The 14,147-nt window shown below is 37.4% G+C and overlaps 1 protein-coding gene across 1 annotated transcript in view; it reads right to left on the reverse strand.

Moving 5' to 3' along the window:
- LRRC8C (leucine rich repeat containing 8 VRAC subunit C) overlaps nucleotides 1-2,083 on the reverse strand; it is a 29,184-nt gene extending 27,101 nt beyond the window's left edge. The window contains exon 1 of the mRNA XM_072419909.1: nucleotides 1,916-2,083. The gene's annotated coding sequence lies outside the window, so the exon portion shown is untranslated. The remainder of the gene's footprint in view (nucleotides 1-1,915) is intronic.
- Nucleotides 2,084-14,147: the final 12,064 nt, after the last annotated feature.

A 14,147-nucleotide genomic window follows, 5' to 3' on the forward strand; every position in this document is an offset into this window, starting at 1 on the left:
ATTTGCTTGGGAGTACTAGGCCCAAAAAATTCTGCATGGGTGGCTTTCAGACGAGAGCGTCAGCAATTTGTTAACAACACAAGTGTACTAATTATTTTCCTCACCCTACACTACAGCCCCTTGGTTATATTTTAGAAATTATTTTTGAAAATGTACATAATGTTTTAAAAATAATCCACAGTATAGACATTTCCTATTTTTCAGCAAAGAAAGACACCAGATTGATAAATATTGCATATAGATTGCCTGCAAAAAAAACAAAAACTACTTACTGTTTACCAACAGTGACAACAGGTAGTTTGCTGTCAATCCAATGCTATATTATATGTGACCATTTTTATGTTTCCTAGATCATTAGTTCCCCAATTATTTCCCTACTTCTCAAAAATGATTAAATATCCAAGAACATCTGCAATTTTGGAGATTTCCATCCGGGGTGATCAAGTAGTGATCTGCATACTGCATCAATATGCATACTGCATCAATATGGCCCTAAAAGGTACACTTAATTTAATTAATTAATTAATTAATTCCATTTACATCTGCTGCTGGTCTGCACCACCCTGGTGCCCTTTCCCATTTGCCTAGTCAGCTCTCTGTTATCCTGGGATGACATCATGTATTGTCCACAAACCAGAAGCAACAGCTCTCCAGGACCCTGCCATGTGGATCCTGTCTCCATAATAACGGGTCGATGTTGGCCTGTCAAATGGTTAATTTGTACCATAAATAAAGCCTGAGATCCATTTGCACTCTGGCACTAAAACAAATGAGATTCTGACAAGTTCTTGGGAAAGGGGAGGGGTGGGGGGTAATAAAACCACCCCAAAAACCTTCTGTTTCTCTTGAATGTGCCAGGTACATTGACAGTCCTACAGCATACCATGCATGTTACAGTCTGACCTGTCCGATGCTCTATAGATCAGCTGCCAACTATGCAGTGCAAAGGTCTGCTTGACTGTATGGTGCGGATTATATATATTTGCCTATTTTATTATTTGTCAAAAAGTACATAAAATAAACCTATACTAGTAGACATATACAGTATAACCCTACCTCCAAAAATGCTAGTTTCCTGTCTGCCATGCTCATCCAGTTGCTTTATTGCTTTGTCACTGACCGCCCCTAACAATTCAGTGCCATGTGTCCTCTTTAATTGAAACCAGCCATGCAACAAGCATTTCCAAGGCCAGTTCAGCAATGGCGGGACCCATTTCTCTCTGTAGAGGTTTCCTTTAAGAAGTAGAATGCATTCACATCTAACACGGAACTCATGTAGATTGCCATATTTCACACATCAGCAAATCTTGATTGACTTGGATGGAGGAATTATTGTGGATGACAATTTAGAGGCTACATCTTACTTGTCCTCTTGGGTTGAATTTGAACTGCAGACAAAGCAAGTGACATGCAGAATTTCCTCGCCAAATGCTATAAACGCCATAAAGTTCTGCATTGGATTGCCAGAAGGCTGCGAATGACAAGAACACCCAGCTACATATATCCAAGAGACAAAAATGGAAATTTAAAGGAACAACATGTACAGCTCTGTGCTGGATTGATAGAAAGCTGAGAAGGACAAGATCCCCTATCTACAAAAACAAGAGTGCCATTTAGAGGGACAAACCTTCCAAACCTGTACTGGACCCCAAAAGTCATATAAAAGTTAAAAATTATAGTAAGTGCATAGAAGGTGGCATAGCAGCACAGGGCTGTCACTGTCCATCATAAAACCATTCCTACACTTTGTATACCTTTCTGCATCTTATATCAGAGTACAGAGGGAAGATGGGAATTCCCTGGAGTCCTTTACAAAGAAGACCCCCATCCAGTCCCAGGCTCTGGGAGGAGCAGACATCACAGCAGCATGCTGCTCACATCCTACAGCTTCTATACACCAGGCTGCCCCACTCACCCTGATCCTGGCTGGACAAGTCTATGGAATCCTGGGCACCTAGCTGGTCCTCATGTCTGGATTGCCCTCTGTGCCAGGGAGTGGGCAGCTGCTGTGCTGGATGCTGCTGGGAGCCTTTCCTTCTTCTATCCAGCAGGACGCAGCAGCCGATGCTCAGCCCAGCAATGACGCACACAGGAGGAGGAGGGAGGTTTGTAGGGGGGTCCTGGCTCAGGGTCTGCCCCTTGTAGTCTTCTGAAATCACCAATGTTCCCTGAGTGTGGAGGGTGTGGGCAGCTGGTAAAAATAGATAACAATATAAGGAAATCTGAAGAGTCTGCTGTGTTTCTGTTTCATTGTCATTTATACACACCCTCATGGGAATTGATGAAAAAGCAATATAAAGTTATAAATCAACATGATAGAAGTTAATTTATAGCTGAACAATTTAAGAGATAATAAGTCTGAATTGCCATTTTAATACATAGGTTCAGTATGTCAAAAAGTTTTTCTGATTCATTTTGATTCCACAACTTTCTCCCTCTTTGTGTTTATTTACCTATTTGTGTTTATTTACTTCTATTTATTTTAAACCTCAAGGATCTTTAAATGTGTTGTATTTGGCTTATATACCTACTTTTCATTACCTACTCATGTTACTTGTTTAATGTATATCCTGTTCAATAATATTGCTTTTACCCCCCCCCCCCCCCCTTATATTGTTGCAAATAATGGCCATTTTTCCAATAAAGCGTATTTTGGAAAAAAAAAGTTATAAATCACTTAAAGTACAGGTAAAGTGAATAACACTTAGCACGGGAAAGTACTATATATCAAAAATAACGGACTTCAAATAAAAAATAAAATGCTTGTATTCAGTTTTTGTTTATTATTGGTGATGTTTAACTCCTGCAGCTTATTACCACTTATTGCTGATCTGCATGTTTTCTATTTTATTTTTACATCTTACACTGGGTTTTCTTTTTTATATGGAGGAACCCCTATAATATTATAATTATTATTAATAATAATAATAAAAAAAACAACAGTATTTATATAGCGCCAACATATTACGCAGCGCTGTGCAATAAATGGGGGTTGAGAGACAGAAAGTGACACAAGAGGAGGAGAGGACCCTGCCCAGAGGAGCTTACAATCTAGGAGGTGGGGAATCACCCCTAAAATAACTGTCATGTCTCAGGTTTAATAAATATATATCCACAACTCACCGTATATTAGGATGGTGGTCAGTGGGAAGAATATCACTAACACAACTAGCCAAGAAGATTAATGGTGTCGGTGGTAACTGAGAGGACCAAATGGCTTGTGGACTAAGAAACTCCTAAAAATTTGTGGAGGAATCATTCTCTTGCACAGACCGTTTAATTGTCCCTAATTTGAAGGGGTTGTTTCTCTTTCCTCCTTAAGGCTCTTTCACTCGTGGTGGAAAGAAATGTGGTTGGCTTCTCCTGGAAACTACTGCTATGTACTGGGGAGTAGCAAACTGCACCGCACAGGGCATGAATCTCCCAACAGCAACCATGCTGCCAATCAGGAACTGTGCCACAATCTGCCGCAGCCAAAAAAAAAAAACATTAAATGGTGCACAAAGAACACTGCTAGCCAACCTAACTACATGGTATTACAGTACTGGAGAAGACCATATTCCACTTCATTCCTTCGTTCCTCAGTGATAATATTTATGTACTAATTGAGCAATCATAGCAATAAAGCAGAATTATAGTTCCAGAAAGAAAAAATGCAATCAGGTTATTTATTGCAAAAAGGGCCAAGCTATGTCCTTTTACAATAAAACATGCTTTCGTGCATCATGTGCAGTTTTGTGCTCAATGCTGGGCATTCCCTGGTGCTCCCTTTTAACATGCAATCGCCATACCATTATTGTATGTTTTTTATTATTCATGTTTTCCCCTAACAGATTTGTTTGTTTTTCATTTGAATTAGACTATTGTATTATTAGATTATAGGTCACAATAAAAGTGGGAAAATTTGAAATGATTTATTGTGGTATCATTTTTTAGTGTGTATACTTTTTTTACCCACTGTATGCTTTATGGATAAAAAAAACAGAGGGAAAGATCTCATTCCTATTTACTGATAGCAGACAAGGCCAGCACTGTGAGCTTGCTGGAATGATGTTATATTAGACGCCAGCTTACTGTAGTAAGTGGAGTTTTATTAATACTTTATGAAATTACGGTTCACAGTGAGGCTTCAGTACATAAAATGCTCACATGATTCTGTTCGGTCAAGAACAAAATGTGAAGAACTGAAATAGGAATATTTTAGTGATGGTCAATGGTAGCAGAATGCAAACATTACATACTGATGTATCTGTCAATTTATTTTTTGGTAATTCTACTACAAAAACATAAAAAAATTTTTTAGTGCCCATCCACACTACAAGCATTGTGTTTTTCTGGTTCAGCAATACACCCTAACACACATACTGCATTGGTTTGCACTGGACAAAAATGGCACATTAAGTATTTTTGCTTGGAGCATTGGAATTTGCTATAACTGTGCATAGAAATAAAGCAGAACTTCCATGCTCGCCTGTCAGACCCTAAATGTCAAAACTTAAATCAACCTACCAAGACCTGCTTAGAAATAAAAAGTGCCTTTAAGTGGCTTGTACCTTTAAAGCAGCCATTTAGATTGGTCAGGCTGGAAAGACATAACTCCCGCATTCTGGCACCCACAAGGGAAGCCGAGATTTCCAAGCAACCCTGGCAACAAACACTCGGCTGCACACATGAAACTCATTGAAACCTGTTAGATGGGGAGTGATCAGGAAAGTAGGAAAAGTTATGGCACAAGGTACATCGCCCGTCCCTTTCTGCAATAAACATCTTCCTGATTGCCAATTTTCAAAGTGGTACTTTAGTAACTTTACTTTCTTTGATTGTAATAAATGTCTGTTTGTAGTCAATTTAAATTCATTCAGATATCTTTGCTTGGTTTTGAGCCATGGGGGAAGCTTAAGAACTGGCAATGGATCCATGAGGTTGTTGAACTGTACAAATCAAGAAAAAGGTATTAAAAAAAATCAAGAATTTTTAAAATGCCTGTCAGTATTGTGAACACACAAGTGGTGTTGCTGTTTCAAAATGCACAATAAGGATGTATTTGAACAAAAATGTGCAACATAGTCATATTCTTGGAGTACCAATGCCACAAAACAGGCCACTTACACCATGCCAAATAGCAGCAAGACAAACCTTCGCACTTCTGGAAGTCCTTTGGAGTAATGAGAAAAAGTTTGAACTTTTTGGTCACAACCATAAACACTTTGTATGGAGAGGACTCAACAAGGCCTGTAACGAAAAGTAAACTATCCTTACTGTGAACCATGGAGGAAAATTGATGGCGAGATGAATGCAGCTTTTTACCAGAAAAGTTTGGAGGACATCTTGTTCTCATCAATCCAGGAAACTGAGCATGGAACACATTTGGATCTTCCAACAATTAAACAACAATCATAAAAAACACAAGACCAAGTTGACCCTTTAGTGCCTACAGCAGAAAGGGTGCTGGAGAGGCTATCACAGTATCCTGATCTAAATATCGTTGAACCACTTTGGGTAGATCTCAAACATACAGTCCATGCAGGACAACCCAAGAACTTATGGGACCTGGAAGCTTTTTGCTAAAGGGTGCAATACACTGTATGAAAGCAGAACTAAACTGAAAAATACCCTTATCTATAATTCTGCTGATCCCTCATTCACGTTGGAGAAGTCTTCGATCAGGTCCCGTGCCGACCTGGAATTCTCCTTCCTCCCAGCGAGGAGGAAGCGCAGGGCATTGCCATCTTCAGTCTTCTTCTGGCTACGTCACCTGATATTTCACTGTGCAAAGCCTGCTGTCAAGGGGAAAGATACAGTTCCGATCTTACTGCACATGCATGAGATCAGCATCTCTTACCCCTCAGTGTAGGAAAATGCCCCTTCTGCATATGCCCACTATCTGGAAGAGAAGCAATCTCATTATTTTCCTTATTGCTATGTTTTCTTTAAGGTTTATGCTATTCGCATGCAAAGTAAATCAAATCTTTTTTGGCTGATCACTAATGTTTTCTTCAAAGAATTGTACACATCCTACAAATTACGCCAGGGTGTGTAAACTTATGAGCAGTATATGTATGTATGTATATATGTATAGCACTTACTATATATAATACTCGATACTGATTTATTATCTGGATGCATTTAGGGCATGTGAAAGCTAAACCCACTCTTCCTGACAATATTTATGTGTTTATGCAGACATAAAAGGATAAGTTTACTATAGAAGATCATGCTTAGTGAATAAGGCTGTTCACTTTTACTATCCAATGGTAAACGAGGGGAAAATTATGGATTCATTTCTATTGTTTTGTTAGGAAACTAGTGTTATTAGATAGAACCCCATGCACCTCTCCCAACATGCCTGTGTTGTAATGCACCATAACACATGGTAATGCATTCATACTTCATGGAGGGCTGCTTTCTTAAAGATGCTTGCACCCAACTTGGTGCTTTATGCAATCCATTGAAGGGTTTGCCTTGACATAACATACACACCACAAACATATATATATATATATATATATATATATATATTTATATATAAATAGATATAACATAAACAATTGTAAAAGTAGCAATTTAAAGCAAAAATCAATCTCAATCAAACAAGTAGTTGTTCACCCAACCCGTTTCAAAAGACTGCTTCTTCAGAGGTAAGTACAAAAGAATGGGGGGGGGGGTTCATAAGGAATAGAACAACCAGCAATTTTTAGCATGAAGTACCCAATAGTGGAGTCACCCAGGTAAATATAAAATACGCTAAATATTGCAGATCTGTACTCATTAATCCAACATCTTGCAATGCATTTTAAATAGGCATGTAATGCAAGAATTTGATTTGGTATCAGCCTCTTTCAGTTCCTGTACAGCATGGCTGAAGTGTGAGGGGAAGCAGCAGAGGGAGCCAATCAGTTCATGGGCTGAAAAAGAAAGAGTAAATGAGAGATGAACTCATTGGGCTGCTTCTCCTTTCAGTGTCCAGCCACATGCTGGAGTAGATCTAGCATGATCTGGTCTTAGGGAAAGCTGTGCTCCATTAGGGGTAGATACTGGATCTTTTTTGTTTACCTGCAAGTGGAAAAAATCAGATCAGTGGGTCTGGCAGAGATGTGTAAATCAAAAATATATAGACATATACTTATGTACTTTAGTGGGATCTGAAATGGTTTACATCTAACCTCAGGTGTAAAAGAACACACAACAGATTGCATTCAGTCACACTAGACCTTCAATAGCTTCTAGAACCACCTTTAGTAGCAATACCTTAGTAATTGTTTGCAGAACATTTCGATCAGGTTGAAGTCTGGGCTATTACAAAACTTTGATTCTTTTCTTTTTTTCAGCCATTCTGTTGTAGATTTGCTGGAATGCCTGGAATCATTGTCCATATCCCACTTTTGGGCACAGATTAGCTGCTGCACACTGCCTTGCATTTGGCTCTAGTACCGTGTTTCCCCGAAAATAAGACCTACCCCGAAAGTAAGACCTAGCACTATTTTCTAAACCTGCCCTAATATAAGACCTACCCCGAAAATAAGACCTAGTGTAAATCTGTCCAGTTCAGAAAAAAAACCCACCCAAAACTGTAATTCAGCCTAAAAAATCTAAAGTTTAATACCCCCATCTAATATTTAAAATCCTAATCTAAAGCTTAATAATCCGCATGCAAGCCCTAGCGCCCGCCCCCCTTCCCCCCCCTGCACGCGAGCCAGAACTCGGGCTCGCGTCTTCCGAAAGTTTTTTTTTTTTAAGACCTACCCCGAAAATAAGACCTAGTGTGTTTTTGGGAGCCAAAAAAAATATAAGACAGTGTCTTATTTTCGGGGAAACACGGTATACTTTGGTATACAGAGGAGTTCATGAATGACTAAATTACTGAAATGTTTTCTGTAGCTGCAAAACAAGCCCAACTCATCGCCCCTCCACCACTGCGTTTGACAGTTGGTATAAAGTAATTGTGGATATACGCTGTGTTGGGTTTTGGGTTTTTGCCAAATGTGTAGGAGAAGAGGCTTTTCTCTGGCAACCTTTTCAAACAAACCATATTTGTTGAGCAATTATTTCCTAATTGTACGGTCTTTAAAATTTAATGTTTAAGGTGCAAAACAAGGCTTGTAGAGTCTGAAATGTAGCTGTAGGGTTTTTTCCAATTTCACTGAGCATTTCACAGGCTGACTTTGGGGTAATCCAGGGAAGATTAGCAAGTGCCTTAAATGTTTTTCACTTGTGAATAATCCTTCACACTGTAGATTGAAGGACTTCAGATTGTTTGGAAAAGGCCCCACAACCTATCCCAGAATGATGGATAGTAACAATTGCTTTGCTAAGATTATTGCTGATGTCTTTCCTCCTAGGTATTGTGATAACACACACCTAAATGCCATGGACCACCAAAACATCTGCTTTTATAGAGATAGTCAGACTTGCTGATGTCCAATTAATCAGGTGAGTTTGATTAGCAGAACCTGGCTGCTACTTACCCTCTTAACACCCATGGAAGAGGTAGGGGTATAATTTTGCACACACTACTTCTGCTTTTTGGGTTAGTAATTGATAAATAAAAAATGACATAAGTAATATGTCAAGGGTCGTTGTTTATCTGAGGTTGTATTTACCTATTTTAAGACCTGCTAAGAACCAGATGTTAATGTCCTGATTTACCTTACAGTTGAAAAAAGGGGTGCATTTTCTTTCTCCATTAGATATGTATATAAAATATTTAATTAGCTGTTAGTGTCTAGCTTAGAAGTATGCCCATGCTGTCCCTATCATCTGCACATCCCAAACTTCTCTTCTCTCTTCCACTAAGACTTAGCTTACTCCAGTGTTAATATAAGTTTCAAGTCACAACTAATGTATTATTCCTTTATTCCAGTTTAAATAAAAGTGCCCCACTACTTCACTCTGTTTTTAATATTCCTTGTTGGACAGTCATATTATATTTATTGCAGCAAGTTCAAATGTTACACAATCCTTATTTAAATCTAGTCCCTCCATGAATTTTGTGATAAATCAGTAGCCATACTTATGTCAACAATGACCTGCTTTCGGTCAGCACTCACTGCAGTGATTAATGTCATTACATCTATGAATAAGCATTCTGTATTACTCATTGGAGTGATGTCATTTCCTTCGTAGCTGAATCTCCTACAAATTCTGATTTTATGTATAATCCTTCTCTACATCCACGTATTGTGCTACAGCTGTTTTTGTACAACACTTGAACATATTTCCTCAGATAAACACATTCATGAAATGTCTCATACATGGGAAATAAGTATTTTTTTGTAAGGGAAAAAAATATTTATTTGAAGTGACTATATAAAGTTATTTTTGGGGGGATTTTCACATTTTTAATTTTAGTTGGATTGTAGATCCTTCCTGTAGTGGCTGTCTGTCAAAATAAAATTACATTTTTTGTTTAAAATAAAAGTTAAGTTTTTTGCTAAAAAAAAAATATACAAATATAAGAAAAGAATATATACATATATATACTGTGACAATTTCTTCCTAAGCAATCACATTTCTTTGCCTGATTCATTTTAATCTCCTGACATTTACCGTAAGTAAATCTACAATTTTTGCCTTTGATTACTTTAAGATACTAGCAAAACATGAAATCCGTGCCTGATCTCTCCACTAAATTTCCACTTGTATGGCCACCTAAATCCTTGCCGATGGACTACTATTTAACTTTAACCTAAAAAAAGATTGCTTTGTTGTTAACCAGTGAAATAGCACACATCCACTTTGGTTAGTTAATAGGTTGAAGCTGGTCTTACTTCATTCATTCAATTATGTACAAAGATCCTCTGTGTGTGTTTTAATAATTCCCTTTATATGTGACAAGCTGTTCAAAGTTAATATAGCTTCACCTTATTCATTAAGGTGTTCATGTTACAAAGTGACCAGGTGTTAGAATTTTAGTAAATCAAACCCTAGACCTACACATCAGATGATTCTCACCTGATAATTGCCTCAAGGCTGGTATCGGATTAGAATCTGACATGTATACACCGCTGGTCCAACGTCATTTATGGATCCGTCGTGGTGAATCCACGAGCAACTAACACTAGTAATGCAAGTGAAGGGGGAGAGCACAGTGGGGTGATGCTCGCTAGTTCTTCCCTCTCCATGAAGCAGAACGGTGCTGAATGTGCAGCGCTCATACGGATCGTGAAAGATCCTTTCCAACGACAATTATTAAATGTGTCTAGGTAGCCGAAGTCTTGTACAGAGGGAAATACGTGAGCAGTAAGGCTCCTTTCAGACTTGCAGTATACCATGCTCCCAACTGCTTCCATAAGTTGTGGAGAACAGAACATTTTTAGCTGGGATATGCAATGGAGAGATGGAATGCACAATACAGAAGAATGGAGGAGTTATAGCAAGGAGATTTAATGGTATCCAAGAAAGGAGCCAGTGTTGTCCACCTTGCCCCACCTATAGCTAAAATAACACATACTGTATAGGTTAACTAATACATATATATATAAATAGCGTTATTTCTATTTATGTTGTCAGCAAGTGTAACTCAAGTCAACCATTTTCTAGTTCTGGATATAACTGAGCAGTGTTTCTGAACCGGGGTTCTGTGGAACCTTATGGTTCTTTCAGCGGCAGCTAAGGGTTTCTTGAACAATTTTTTCCTCTCAGGTCATTTTTTATTACAGATCTAAAAGGATAGACAGGCAACACATATAACAAGCCTAGCTTGCTCTTATATGAAATTCATGTAACCAATATTTTAAAATTACTAGACAGTAAAAAAAGACAACATAATAAATATATACAAAAACATTATACATTCTCTTTCAATAAAGTTCATTATATTTTTTAAAAATTTTAATTTGACATTCACCTAACATTCCCTGGTGGAGAATCGTCCTGGTCCGTGTTTTATTGGTAGTACTTGATTCACTACCAGGGAATGTTACATTGAATGTCAGCTTTTTTTCATTATAAATAAACCCCTATCTTTCACTTTCAGAGATTTTCAATTATAAAACAAGTTTTCACACATTTTATATCATAATATTTACTTCAGTTATTCAATCATGTAAAAAAAATTCCAGGTACCCTATTTTTATACTTTAGCATAACTGAATACTTAAAATGTTGGTATTTCATGAGGATTCTCAATAGTTTTAAGAGAACAGTGTGCATAACATAGTGCACCAGAAAATGAATTCACCAGTTAAAGTCCTTGGCTGGATAAAAGGTGTAAAAAAAATTAGGGGTCTCCTTATCAAGGGCGAACAGGCTGTTTGCCAGAACAATGTGTTATCTATACAATACCATCTTTCAGTTGTCCCCATTTTTAAAAGTAGTGATCAGCTAAAAAAAATTGCCATGTCTCAGCCAAATTTTACTGCCTGTTTACCATATTTAGAAGAAGAGCAATCAGATCAGCAATTTATAAATTAACATATCAGGCTCTAGTTATGAAACAGGGAATCACATGTTCCCTCAAACATCCTCTTGTGGGAATCTTCCAGGTCCATGTGTTCAATGGTAGTAATTGATCAAGTCCATAGTGCCCACCACTTTGAAACTGGAGAACGTGGTATTTGTTTCAAAAACTGTTGAAACTTTTGCAGGAACCTCATAAAAGTTGTCACAGTGGTTGTGTCTGTGTTGCTTTCCATTTTAAAGTGGCAAATGCAGTTAGATAAAGTGGTGATCAGTTATTCTATTTAAGTGAATAGAGCTCAGATGACCAATTTAAGATGAATACGGAATGGAAATCAGAGCACAGCCACCATGTAATATGAGGTCATCATTTATAAATATGGCCTTTTAAATGTGGTTATTAGATGTGCAAAAATACAGAACAAAGATGTCAATCTGCTATATAATTACCATTTAATAAACAGGCTTCTTAATACCCGACATATAGAAACTATATCCAGTACTTTTTTCTAGTTGAATTTCAGGTCACTGATCTAGCAATCATTTTGAAATTACTTGTGACACAAAAGCATATTGTATGTGATACTATTAGCTTCACAACCAAGTGGTAATGTAATGGCAAAAGTTACACCAAGTCATAAGGCCCATAGTTACAATTGCTGAAGCCCATAATGATGTAGATGGTAACAAATGCAAAAACTCAAGTGGGAACAAGGTTTGGATTTGCCATGACCATTGCAAATGAGAATGCTTAGCATGGCCTGGGAACCATTAAACACAGGTTCATATCTGGTACTCTTCATATCTGGACATGTCAAATGCTGGGTGTTCAATCATCTTTGACCCAATTTCCTCTTAATATGCTGACCCGAAGGAGCAACTTTCAATAACCATTTCCCCATCATCATTTTACAGGAGAGATATTTCTGAAACCAGCTATCTTTTCTTAAATCACTTGAATATGCAATCCGGAACCCCTGCCTGCTACAGTAAAAATAGTAGGATTATTTTAAGCATTTGAAGGATGTAAAAAAAACCTGGTATGTGTAAACCAAATTTGTATCGACAGCCTTGTCCTGCTGGGTTCTGGCAACACTATAAAGGGAACACATAGCTAACCCACAGAATGATCAGTGACACTACATTGCCCCTCATTAAATGTACAGCCATCGATCATTCTCATGTAATCCTGACATTAAAAAGAAAATATTAATTATCATTATTACAATCATTCCCACCAGTTTCTTATGACTCTTAGAGATTTCCATGCAATATTTTAGGTCTCTGCAACTGTTAATGAAGCATTGAAATTGCTACTCTTGTTACAGCTCGCTTAGATCATTATGTGTTTACGAGAACTTCATGGGGGGAAGTATGACACCATAATTAGACTTTGTAATGTCTTTGACAGACAACAAGGAATTCTGGAGGACATCATTCAACACAGATACCCAGAGAACCGTATCTGACTCCGCTTGTCAGCACCCCTACCCCTACACCCTTCATTTTTACTTCCCAAGTCATTTTGGCAGAACAGTTCCTGAAGTAGTTTTATCTATGTACACATACTTTAGAGCTGCCTTTGTACATTTTTGGGGAGTGCTGCTTTTTTAAATATCAAGATTTTGAAGAATTCATAACAACTGCTGTGCTGAATATTTGTTGAAATAAATTCAACATTACATGACAAAGCAGAATTCTGGATTAAAGTTACCCCCGCAGTAGGGGCTCCACTATGCTGCAATGGGTAAATGCTCAGTTCCTGTGAAAATAAGAAAACTGGTTATTTAGCTAGAAAGACAAAAGTAAGGAAAATATGAACATTATTGCTTTTTCTGTTCACCATGGACTAAAACAAGCATTTAAACACTTACTTTACATACCTACCATGTATCATATTCAGTTCACTCCAGGTAGGTAACTTTGAACAAGCAGGTAACTGTTTTTTGGTGTTTTTTTTTTTCTTGCAATTTTTTGTTTCTTAAGTTTAGTTCTACTAAAGAAAATGTCCAATTTCCACTATAAGCCCCCTTCAAAAAAAAAAACCAAATTCTCTTTGGAGGACCAGAAAGAACACTGACTCTCAACATAAACTCGGTTTTTCTTATGAGTGATATCAAAAAGGTCAATGTGTTCTGGCTTTGAGTGGGCTTTTTTGATGCTGCTCCTCACAGAAACAATCAACAGACATTGAAATATTACAAGATGAATTAGTAAAAGAAAAAATCATTGAATCTTATCTCATTGAGTAAGTGTCCCAGAAATCATGCTGGACGTGTTTCGCAGACAAAAGAATCCTCTTCCTCAGGAGCGTTATGACTATGAGCCATATTAAATCACGATCAAAAGATTGAAACATGTAAATTATCACAAACAAAAAACGAACCCTTCCAAGTTCCTGTTATACAATAGTTGTAAAAAATTTTTCTCTTTTAATAATTCAGTGCTTGTATATTAGAAATATTGTTGGCTGTTTTAATGAACAATTAAAGATGTATATTTTTTTTTAGAAAGGTGTTTGTGATGTAATATAATGCCATTAAAGTCCCTATATATTGTGTTTTGATACTTTGATTTAAAATTATTGGAATGTGGGATCCTAAATACTTGGACTTCATATGACCGATATGCAGAGGTGGGTTTGAAATAAATAACAACAAATAACAAAGCTTGTTATTATAAGTATATGGGGACAAGTCTCCACATTCAAAACCTCTAGTGCTCTCTGCGTCATCAGGATTTTCCTTTCC

This window comes from Pyxicephalus adspersus, chromosome 8 (assembly GCF_032062135.1).
Source record: "Pyxicephalus adspersus chromosome 8, UCB_Pads_2.0, whole genome shotgun sequence".
NCBI lineage: Eukaryota > Metazoa > Chordata > Amphibia > Anura > Pyxicephalidae > Pyxicephalus > Pyxicephalus adspersus.